Source organism: Arachis ipaensis, chromosome B5 (assembly GCF_059453495.1).
Source record: "Arachis ipaensis isolate K30076 ecotype BB chromosome B5, ASM5945349v1, whole genome shotgun sequence".
In the NCBI taxonomy this organism is placed as follows: Eukaryota; Viridiplantae; Streptophyta; class Magnoliopsida; order Fabales; family Fabaceae; genus Arachis; species Arachis ipaensis.
Window position 1 is genome coordinate 70,220,707 of NC_142440.1, and position 12,587 is coordinate 70,233,293.

Genomic DNA, 12,587 nt, shown 5'->3' on the forward strand with positions numbered 1-12,587 from the left:
GACTCCTCCAAAGTGAACTTGACTAACTTGCCATCCGACTCAAAAGAATAGACTCCCGAGTGTGCATCTGGCTTGAAACGGGCCGTCTTCAAGAACGGTCACTACAAGAAAAACACCCATTCTGGTACACTTAAAAGTGCAGCCAAAAGTGAAAAAAATGATGCCTTAGGCTACGGCTATGCTTTCTGGGCTACGGCTACGCTTTTTGGGGTGATTCCTATTCGGCTGTTGTCTATTCTCAAAGGCTACGCTTTTCTGCACCAAGGGCTACGCTTTTGACATTTGGGAATAGGGTGCGCTTTTCAAGTGATGCTGTCCAGGACCAAAGACTACACTTTTCAGCTTCCGTTTTTGGCCGAGTAGGCTATGCTTTTCAATGCTACTGCATCACCTGTAAAGTGTAACAACATTGTAGACCATAGTTACCGTTTATAAGTGTAGCCTTAGGTCCCTTATTTTTTTTTTATACCATAGCTATTGTATATAAGTGTAGCCTTAGGTCCCTTATTTTTTTATTATATATATATATATATATATAATATTCTACTAATTATTAATACAACATAATATTTAATAATATAATTACATATATGATAATTCTGTATTTTTAATTAAATGAGTTAAATATTATAAAAAACATAAATACATAATTATACTAAATAATTTTTTTTAAATAATAAAAATTATCTATAACCAAAATATATTTATAATTAATGATCCAAAAATACTAGAATAAAGTTAATTTTGAATATTCATACATTTCACACTAAATTAAGCATAGCCATATCAAAATAAGCATGAGACCACTTAGAATTTACTACTAATGCTCTACGAAAAACTAAAATATTATAGCCTACATAAGTATCTTCTAATAAAAGTCATTAATCAATCATACATGTATCCATTCCCAACACTACTCTATCTTAGCCAATTCATTTTAATGATAAATAGCTTAATCTTCATTATCATCCTCAATATTATCCTGCATAATTATATAGAACAGTAATTAGAAAAATATTTATAATGGCATTCGCAATTATAAAAATTAAAAAATTAAACTCAAAACTATCAATGATTGATATCATTAATTTTTTCTGTACCGTGTACAAGTTTCACAAATCCAAATTTAGGATTCAAAGATCAAAAAGCATAAGCTATAAACCATAAGATAAAAACATAGTTGAAACAGTCACATAAATTTTGGGTATTACCATATATTGTGCACATATTGTTCATTGTCCTCTCTTAAATGTTCACGAGAAAAAGAAGAGAGTGCTCAACAGACATTTTATCACATAAAGATATTTATAAAATATATTACCCAACTACACCTAGGTCTGCATGTTACAACAAAAAAAATAAAACAAAACAAAACAAAATAGCATAAATTCTCACCAGAAGTGTTACTGGTAAAGAGCACATTTACAGATTGTTGAAGTTCCACCCACCTGGCTAAAACCATCGAGGGATCCTTCTTGTTTAGAAGGGCATCCCCTAATCTTATGTTAGACTGCAGAATCTTACTCAACAAAACAGTATGAGCATGCTCCGATACCTACAAACACAATTGCCCAAGTCCAAGTCAATAAAGTGAATGTAGAATAAAAAAGATAGTCAAGTATTCACAAAACAATGAAAGGACTAAAAAGGAGTAGTTATACTTTGAATGCCAGCAATATACAAGCCTCATCCCATTAAATGAGATTAGCTAAATTGAAAGGGTAAGTGTGTTCTTGTGATAAACCAAGAAAGAAACTGGATTTGCATTTCATCCTTATATCCTCCCTTCACATTACCTTTACATCCTGCTGGCTGATGAGCGGATATTTTATACGCTTTTTAGTGGTATTTTTATATAGTTTTTAGTATGATTTAGCTACTTTTTAGTATATTTTTTATTAGTTTTTAAATAAAAATCATATTTCTGGACTTTACTATGAGTTTGTGTGTTTTTCTGTAATTTCAGGTATTTTTTGGCTGAAATTGAGGGACCTAAGCAAAAATATGATGCAGAGGCTGAGAAAGGACTACAGATGCTATTGGATTTTGACCTCCCTATACTCGAAATGGATTTTCTGGAGCTACAGAAGCCCAATTAGCGCGCTCTCAATTGCGTTGGAAAGTAGACATGTTGGGCTTTCCAGCAATATATAATAGTCTATCCTTTGCCCAAGTTTTGATAACGGAAACTGGCGTCTAAACGCCAGCTTTCTACCCTTTTCTGGCGTTAAACGACAGAACTAGCATAAAAGTTGGAGTTAAACGCCCAAACTGGCACGAAAGCTAGAGTTTAATGCCGGGAATAGCCTATGCACGTGAAAACTTCAATGCTCCGCCCAAACACACACCAAGTCACTATCTATCCTAGCTTACTCATTTTCTGTAAACCTAAGTCACTAGTTTAGTATAAAAACCACTTTTAGAGAGTCATTTTGTACCTCATGACATTTTACATCAGAACTTGTATTTTCTACGACATGAGTCTCTAAACTCCATGGTTGGGGGGTGAGGAGCTCTGCTGTGTCTCGATGGATTAATGTAATTACTTCTGTTTTCTATTCAGTCACGTTTGTTTCTATTCTAAGATATTTACTTGCACTTCAACATGATGAATGTGATGATCCGTGACACTCATCATCATTCTCACCTATGAACGCGTGCCTGACAACCACCTCCATTCTATCTACAATAGCTTGAGTGTGTATCTCTTGGGTTCCTGGTTCACGAGTTTGATTGCATCTCTGATGCCAGGGCATTTTGGCCAGTTTCACTAACGTTTTCTTTATGGTTTTATGGTAGTTTCATGCACTTTCATAGGAAATAAGCAAGTTTTGGATAAATAATCACTTACATCTTGATTTAAGCAAACATTATGAATTTTACATGATTTCATGAGAATTATGCATGAATTAAATGACAAAATTGAATGATGCATGTTTCATAACTTGGATTAGAGCTTTGATGCACTTTATTGCTTGATTTCAGGACAAAAGAAGCAAGGAAGAACCACGTTAGTAGCCACGTTAGTCTAGCTAACGTGACCACTAACGTGGAACGGAGGCTAACTTGTAACGTTAATGAGAAAAGTGATCGCCATTAACGCCTTCGTGAGCCATCATAGCCCATGTTAGTTGGCACGTTAACTATGTTAACGTGGAAGCTAACGTGGACGAGAAGTAGAACTCCAACGTTAGTGGTAAAAGTAAGTGCCACTAATGTTCCAAAATGGCAGCTGGTCACGTTAAGAGTCACGTTAACTCAGTTAGCGTGAACTCTAACGTGGATGAGGAAGATCATGCCAACGTTAGTGACACTCACCTTTGTCACTAACGTTGGACTAAGCTCATATTGGCCACGTTAAGAGCCACGTTAACCTAGTTAACGTGGACTCTAATGTGGAGGGAGCAAGGAATCACCAACGTTAGTGACACTCACCTTTGTCACTAACGTTGGACTAAGCCACTTTGAGCCACGTTAGTTGCGATGTTAACACAGTTAACGTGGAAGCTAACGTGGAGGAGAGAATGATGAGCCAACATTAGTGACACTCACCTTTGTCACTAACGTTGGGGATGGCTACCAATACCACGTTAGAGGCCACGTTAACGCAATTAACGTGAACTCTAATGTAGGAAAGGGGCGTTTTGGAGCGTTAGTGACAAAGGTCAGTGTCACTAACGCTCTCGAGGCTAAAGTGTGCTCACGTTAAGAGCCACGTTAGTTATACTAACGTGAACTTTAACGTGAGAAAGGGGGGACTCTCAACGTTATTGAAAAAGGTAAACCCCAATAACGTGTGCGAAGGACCAAGAGGCAACGTTAATCGTCACGTTGGTGCCACTAACGTTGAAGTTAACGTAGACCATTCTTGGGTTAGGAACGTTAGTGAAAAAGGTGATTGTCACTAACGTTCTCGAACCCACACTTTCACTTAACGTTAACGCCACTAACGTCCTAAGCTAAAGTGCATGCCTACTTCACACTCTCTCTCTACAAGTAAAGCTAAGCCCACTGAAGATGATAACTGCTTCAACTCAAGATCCAAAGGCCCATATTCAAGACTTGAGGAAGCAACTAGAAGATCAGAAGAATACTATAAATAGGGAGAACTTTGAACTAAAGGGGAGCTTTTTAGCATTATTAGAATTACTCTCTGTATTTTTTACTTTCTCTAAAACTTCTAGTTTAACTTTTCAGAATGCATTCTCCATCTTTGTTTTCCATTCCCAGAGTTATGAACAACTAAACCCCTTTCATTGGGTTAGGGAGCTCTGTTGTAATTTGATGGATCAATAATAGTTTTCATTATTCTTCTTCTTTCTTTTCTCATGATTTTACTAGAAGGATTTCAATCTTCATCCAATTGAGTAGTTATCTTGGAAAAGAAGCTATTCATACTTGGATCTCTTTGGAACCTTGGAAGAGGAAGGAAGAGATCATGCTATAAATGCTTTCTCATGTTGGACCAAATTGGGGTTTGGATGGATATAGTGACATATAATCCTACCAACACTTTGATTTGGAAATACATGTGGTATAATCAGTGACCATACCTCATCTCTTGTCATGAGCAATTGGACCAAGGAATTGGCTATTATCAAGATTTGAGAGATTGAATTACCAAGGAATTAGAATTCAATCACTTAAGATTGCCAAGGAGATCAATGAATGCATTGATTGAGGAAGAGATGAAAATGAACTTGATCCGGAGGATGCAACATCTCCTAAGCCCAATGAACTCCCCTTTCTGATCTTACCCATTCTCTTTAATTTCTGCCAATTACTTTTATGATCATCTTCTTAATGCATGAAAACTTGTTTCTCAACAATTTTCCTTCGACAAGTATACCGAATTATCGTCAAGTAAAAACTCACAATAGAGTGAGGTCGAATCCCACAGGGATTGATTGGTCATGCAACGTTAATTGGAAGAATGTTCTAGTTGAGCTAAGCAGAGTTTGGTTTGAGAGTTACAGGAAATTAAATGGCGGGAAAGTAAATAGCAGAAAATGTAAATGCCTGAAGTAAATAGCTAAAAATAAATGACGGAAAATAAATTGCAGAATCTTAAATGGGAATGGGGAAGATGCTCATAAAAGTAAATTACAAAACTTAAAGAGAATGGGTAAGATCAGAAATGGAAAATTCATTTGGTTTAGGAGATGTTGCATTCTCCGGATCAAGTTCATTTGCATCTCTTCCTCAATCAATGCGTTCATTGATCTCCTTGGCAATCTTAAGTGATCGAATTACAATTCCTTGTAATTCAATCTCTCAAATCTTGATCAATAGCCAATTCCTTGGTTAATTGCTCATGAGAAGAGATGGTCACTGATTATACCACAAGCATTCCCAAATCAAGTGTTGGTAGAATTATAGTCACCATATCCTTCCAACCCCAATTTGGTCCAACATGAGAAAGTATTTCTAGCATGATCTCTTCATTCCTCTTCCAAGGTTCAGAAGAGATCCAAGTATGAATAGCTTCTTTTCCAAGATAACTATCCAATTGGATGAAGATTGAAAGCTTTCTAGTAAAATCAAGAGAAAAGATAGAAGAAGAATAATGAAAACTAATATTGATCCATCAAATTACAACAGAGCTCCCTAACCCAATGAAGGGGGTTTAGTTGTTCATAGCTCTGGAAATGGAAAACAAAGATAGAAGATACATTCTGAAAAATAAACTAAAAGTGCAGAGAAAGTAAAATACAAAGAGTAGTTATCAAATTTCCAAGTCCCCCCCAAAAGCTCCTTTTCTAATTCAAAACTACTCCTATATATACTACTCTTTTGATCTTCTAGTTGGTTCTTCAAGTCTTTGATATGGGCTTTTGGATCTTGAGTTTGAAGCAGTTATCCTCTTCAGTGGGCTTAGCTATACTTGCAGAGAGAAAGTGTGAAGTAGGAAGGGTATTTAGATCAGGACGTTAGTGGCGTTAACGTTAAGTGAGAGTGTGGGTTCGAGAACGTTAGTGACAATTACCTTTTTTACTAACGTTCCTAACCCAGGGATGATCCACTTTAACTTCAACGTTAGTGGCACTAACGTGACCACTAACGTTGCCTCTAGGTCCTTTGCACACGTTATTGGGACTCACCTTTTCCAATAACGTTGAGAGTCCTCCCTTCCCCCTAGGTTACAGTCCACGTTAACTTAGTTAACGTGGCTCTTAACGTAGGCTTGCCAATCCTTCGAGAACGTTAAGATCACTTACCTTTGTCACTAACGTTCCAAGATGCCCCTACTTCCCACGTTAGAATCCACGTTAACTAAGTTAACGTGGCTTCTAACGTGGTGATGATAGCCATCTCCAACGTTAGTGACAAAGGTGAGTGTCACTAACGTTGGCTCATCATCTTTTCCTCCACGTTAGCTTCCACGTTAACTAAGTTAACGTGGGAGTTAACGTGGCTCATAGTGGCTCATTGTGGCTCATTCCAATGTTAGTGACAAAGGTGAGTGTCACTAACATTGGTGATTATTTGCTTTCTCCACGTTAGCTTCCACGTGAACTAAGTTAACGTGGGAGTTAACGTGGCTCAAGGTGGCTTAGTCCAACATTAGTGACAAAGGTGAGTGTCACTAACGTTGGCCATTCTTTTGCTTCCGAACGTTAGAGCCCACGTTAACTAAGTTAACGTGGCCCTTAACGTGGCCAATATGAGCTTGGTCCAACGTTAGTGACAGAAGTGAGTGTCACTAACGTTGGCTCCACTTTCTTCTTCCACGTTAGAGTTCACGTTAACTTAGCTAACGTGACTCTTAACGTGGGCTATGATGGCTTCGAGGACGTTATTGGTGATTACTATTCTCATTAACGTTGCAAGCTAGCTCCCATTCCACGTTAGTTGTCACGTTAGTGAGACTAACGTGGCTGCTAACGTGGTTCTCTCTTGCTTCCTTTGTCCTGAAATCAAGCAATAAAGTGCATCAAAGTTCTAATCCTCATCATGAGACATGCATCATCCAATTTGTCATTTAATTCATGCAAAATTCTCATGAAATCATGTAAAGTGCACCATGCTTGCTTGAATCAAGATATAAGTGAAATTTTACCCAAAACTTGCTTATTTCCTAAGAAAATGGATGAAACTACCCTAAAACAGTAAAAAAAAAGGTCAGTGAAACTGGCCAAAATGCCTTGGCATCACAACACCAAACTTAAAGCTTGCTTGTCCCTAAGCAAGTACTGGAACAAGAGAATGATGAATGAAATGCCAAGAGAAATGAGTCATTATTGTGGAAGTCATGTCCTTGGTTTTATGGTGGTTTCATGCATAGCAACTTAGGTTCATTCCTTCACTGGCTTTTAGACCTTTATCATGTCCTGAAATACCCACTTGACTGCACCTTATGAAACTTTTATTCATTGATCCTTTTTGTCATTTCAGGACTTATTTGTGTTCTCATACTAGGTGCTCTGTGAGGGGGCGACTCTTTAAGATAAGCTTTCAGCCAGCACTCCCGAACCAGTTGGTTCAAGGTGCTAGGTGTTAAGACACCCCTAAGGACTTACTCCCTCAAGTCTCTTTCTCCCATACATACACACCACAGGCACATGGTTTGTTATTTTCTTTCTTGAGACCTTGGTGTCCAACACCTCTTTGGGTTACTAAGCGTTTTGTAGCAAAGGTTACTCTTGATAGTGGACTTTCAGCTGATAATCCCGAGTTAGTTAACCCAAGTTACCAAGTGATAAGGCACCCCTAAGAGCTTATTCATCCAAGTAAATCCCTTACACAGGAACACCACAGACACTTGCCTCAAGATTCAAACCCTTGGTGCCTAGCCTTATTTCTTACTCTTTTTCTTTTATTCTTTAACTTTCATTTTTTTCTTTTCCTTTTAATTATTCGGATCTTATTATTTAGCTAGTCTCATGGGGGTGTGTTTCAAGCATATAATTCAGGACAGATAGTTGCCTTCCCACCTTATTGGTGAACCAACTTAGCTAATCTATTACCACACCACAAGATTAGGAACTTACTGCACAATATGGATTCCACTCTGGTCTTTGACAACACACATTCTCTTTTTATTTGATTAAAAAGGGGACAAGCATACAAATAAGCAAGGTACGAATGCAGTGACATGAAGACTAGCAAGCATAGACCTAAGCAATGAAAAACTTAAAGGCATAATTCAAAATCCTAACTACCATGGAACATGTTCTATTTCATACATAATTTTCCTTATTTAAAACTTGAAAAAGATGGGACAATGAGGGAACTCCACCACCTTTTACTCATGGGGTTGCTCCTGCTCTCCTTCTTGTTTGTCCTCTTTGTGTCCACTTGTGCTTCCTCGTATCCGTGCTAGTCTGGCTCTTTTCCAGTCTTCAAGTGCCTTCTTTACTGATTCATGACTCTTCTCCACCCTTACTCTTTCTTCTCGTGCTAACTCATCCTTCACTTCGTCATATTTTGTGATTCCCGGATGTACCATAGGTAGCTATCCAACTAAGTATCCAAGCCTTGCTAGCATGTTTACATGATTTCCACTTTCACTCATGTAAACCCCTTCAGAGAATGCCCTGTGCTCGTCAAAGAGTTCTTCTTGTTCTATTTGTTTTCCATGCATCTCATGTATGTGTGCACCTTGATGTGCTTGGATGTTGATTAGCTTCTGGATAGATTCTTGTTGTTCATTCTGCCTTTGTTCTATCCTGTGGAAGGATTCACCCCATTGTTTTCCTTGTTCTAATTGCTGCTCCATCATTTGCTTCTGTCACTCTCCTTGTTGATTCATCTATCTCGAGAGCGATTCCTCTTGACTGTCCATCATCTGTAATTGAAGCTCCTTCTGTGCCTCTTGATTCTCCCAATATTGCCTAGATAAGCCATCAATGGCTTCTTGTAATTGGTGCATGTTCAAGGTGGCTGCGGCTTGCTCCTCTAGGTTTTGCCCTTCTACAGTTTGCTGGGCTACACTCTTTCTTATCCTTCGTTGAGGTAGGGGAGATGTAACAGCATGCATACGCCAGACAGTAATGGGGATACCCTCTTTTATCCACTCGGGGTCCTCATCTTCAAACACCACTCCAGCTTTGTCACATAGTCGGAAAATAGTACTGGGGTAGCCTAACTTTCCTCTAGAATCGCTTTTCTCGGCTCTCTTCCTAATGCCTTCGGCTATGAGTTCATGGACCTTGATCTCTCATATTTTGAGTATGCAGTGCACCATTGTGGCTCTCTTGAGATTTACCTCTGAATTGTTTCCGGCAGGGAGGATGGATCTCCTTACAATTTCGAACCACCCCTTTGCTTCAGGAGTGAGGTCTCCTCTCTTAATGAACTTGGGTTTCCTTTTGGAGTCTCGTACCCAGTCAGCTCCTGGTACACAAATATCTTGCACAATCTGGTCATAATTGGGGTTGTTATCAATTCTTGAATGGTAGCTCTCTTCTGCAAATGGTATAGACCGTAGCTTTAATGCCCTCATGACACTCATGGGACTGAAATCCACGGTTTTTCCTCTTACAAAACTTGTATAGGACTCATCTGCTTTATCATATCGGACCGTATTTGCATAGAACTCTCTTATAAGATTTTCATTTACCCTAATGACCGGATCAGTGAGGAGCTCCCATCTTCTCTTTTCTACCTTCTTCGTGATTTCGGGACACTCAGTTTTTCTGACTTGAAAGCCCAGCTCATAGATGATCTCCTTATCAACCATCCATCCGTACTGTAATGCATGGTGAAAGGTTCTAAATTTCTTTTCATCGAAAGGGCGTTGCTCCATAGGCTCCTTTCCCTTTCTTCTTTTAGAGCTTGATGAAGCCATGAGTCTGAGTTGAGGTGTGAAGAGGGTGGAAGGTACAGATAGATGAGGAATTCGGTTGGTTAGGACAAGGTGTGATGAAGGGATTTGGATGCCGAAGGTGTGTAGTGTGAGGAATGGGAATTGGAATGTGAAGGGAAGTACGGACTAGGACTCACTTATATAGGGAAATGATGAGTGAATGAAAGGTGTGGATTGATGGGGTGGTTGTGTGATGGACGGATGGGTTTTAGCAATGGTGATCACAAGGATCACCAACTTTATGATGGGTTGGTTCAGTTTCCAAGCTTGTTCTTCTTCCAATGTTGCATGGCAACCATTCCCAATGCAATCCCCTTGAAGACAAGTGTGTACTATCTTCTTTTTGTGTTATCCGAACCCTTCAATTGCCCCATCAATGCTTCTATAAAATAAAAGAAATGTGATTAAAAACATACTTTTAGAAATTGGAGGCAAAATTAAAAGGTTAACTATATTTTTTTTTTAGTTTTTGTTTTTAACTAACTAAGTGCTACTCATGAGTGCAAACCAACTGACTAACTCAACATCCATGTATGCAACATTGGCAACACCAAACTTAGTTTGGTGCCATATGGTGTAAAAGATTTGTTCAAGGCCCCTAAGAGTGACATGATGTGGGTTACATTCATGTTCTCTTAGTGTGCCTTGAACATCAAACTTGTTCCTCACTATATGTTGCACACAATGATTCATTCAAGTGCATATCAAGTTGATTTGAAATTCATGAACCTTGAATTATTAACTATTTTTTTTAAAGCATGTAAAACATGGGTTGCCTCGCATGAAGCGCTTCTTTAGCGTCACTAGCTTGACGTTCTGCCTTTATCAGGGTGGTTGGTAGTGCTTCAAGTCCTCCCCCCTTACAGTAAATCTATCTCCATTGGCTTCATCAAGGATCTCCACATGTTCCATGGAGAGAACTCTGTTGATAGTAAAAACTTTAGGTAGCTAAGATGGGATGGTGGGGAGATTGGGGGGAATGGCTGGGAAGTAAGCTGAGATTACTTTATCCCCTGGAGAGAAGTCCTCTGTAGGGATCTTCTTGTTCCTCCACCTCCTTGGTACCTTCTTCTTTGTTCCTTTTGATGTTGCCTTGCTCTTTGTGACCTCCTCTTCCAAATAGGTTTTGTTGCTGGTCTCATATAGCTCTGGTGGTTTAGGTTCCTCCTGATTTTGTTTGAGCAGTGACAGCTGCTGATTGCCTTGTTCCTCAACTAAGGGGATTCCCAGATGTGCTGGTTGTGCTTTAGTACTTGTTTCTTCCTTTAGTATCTCACTGTGATCTTTGCTTGGTTCTTTGTTCTCTTGATCTATTTCTTGTGAGGGCTTGAAAACATTGAAAGTGAGTTGTTTATCATAAATCCTCAAAATTAGCTCCCCTCGCTCCACATCTATAAGTGCTCTAGCTATAGCTAGGAATGGTCTTCCCAATATGATTGGGTGGAGATGACTCTCTTCCATGTCCAAGATGACAAAATGTGTGGGCAGGAAGTATTTTCCAACCTTCACCAGCACATTTTCTACCACTCCTACTGCTTGTTTTTGAGTTTTGTCAGCCAATCTGATAACTACATCTGTGGGTATTATCTCATTGATCTGCAGCCTCTTCACAAGGGATAAAGGCATTAAGTTGATGCTTGCTCCCAAATCGCAGAGTCCTTTATCAAACATTGTTTCTCCTATGGCACAGGGGATGTAGAAACTCCCTGGGTCCTTCCTCTTTGTAGGCAGCTCTGGTTGAATGAGAGCGCTGCACTCCTTATTCATCACTATTGTTTGTCCTCCCTTGAGTGAGCTTTTCTTGGTCAGCAGCTCCTTCATATACTTAATGTATGAGGGCATTTGTTGGAGGGCCTTGATGAATGGTATGTTTACATGGAGAGATGCAAACATGTCAAGAAACCTTGAGTATAGTCTCTTCTCTACACAACCATTTAGTAATTGGGGAAAGGGTGCATAGAGTCTCAGCAGCTCCTTCTGTGTCAGCTCTTTCTGTGTAATTGTGGTTTCTTGATGATTCTTCCCCTGCTTTCCTGCTGAAGTATCTTCAGGTTGTTCTAATGGGTTGTTCAGCTCTTCCTTAGTCTCCTTATTACTTATAGTAATCATCTTGCAATCTTCCCATCTGACTTTCTTTGATTCACCTCTCGGATTTTTCTCTGTGTCACTTGGGAAGCTATCAGTAGGTTTGGGAATCTGCTTGGAGAGGTATCCCACTTGAAATTCCAGCCTCTTGATGGTGTCTCCCTGATTCTTGATATTGGCTCGCACCTCCTCCTTGAATACCTTATTATCTTGAATCTCTTTGCATATACCCTCAAGTAGAGTCTCAATCCTTGAGAGTCTGTCATCAGATGATGGTGGGTTGGGATTGGAGTGATGAGAAGGGTTGTTTTGGTTTTGGTATGGATGTTGAGAGGTGTTGTTAGGGTGATGTTGATATGATCTTTGTGTGGAATGTTGGTGAGCTGCATGGTTGTTGGGGTTGTGACGTCTCTGATCTTGGCTTTGATCTTGTTGATTTCCCCACCCAAAGTTTGGGTGATTCCTCCAACCAGGGTTGTGGGTCTTGGAGTATGGATCATGGGTCTACCTGGGTGAGTTTCCAATGTAGTTGGCTTGTTCTTGCTCATCCTCTGCCTCTGTATTCACTCCCTCTTGGGTTGTTGATGAGGTGGTAATTGCTGCTACTTGGTTCCTCTCCATCTTCTTGGTGAGGTCAGCTAATTACTTGGTAATGAGCTTGTTTTGGGCCAGCAGTGCATCTACATTGTTTAGC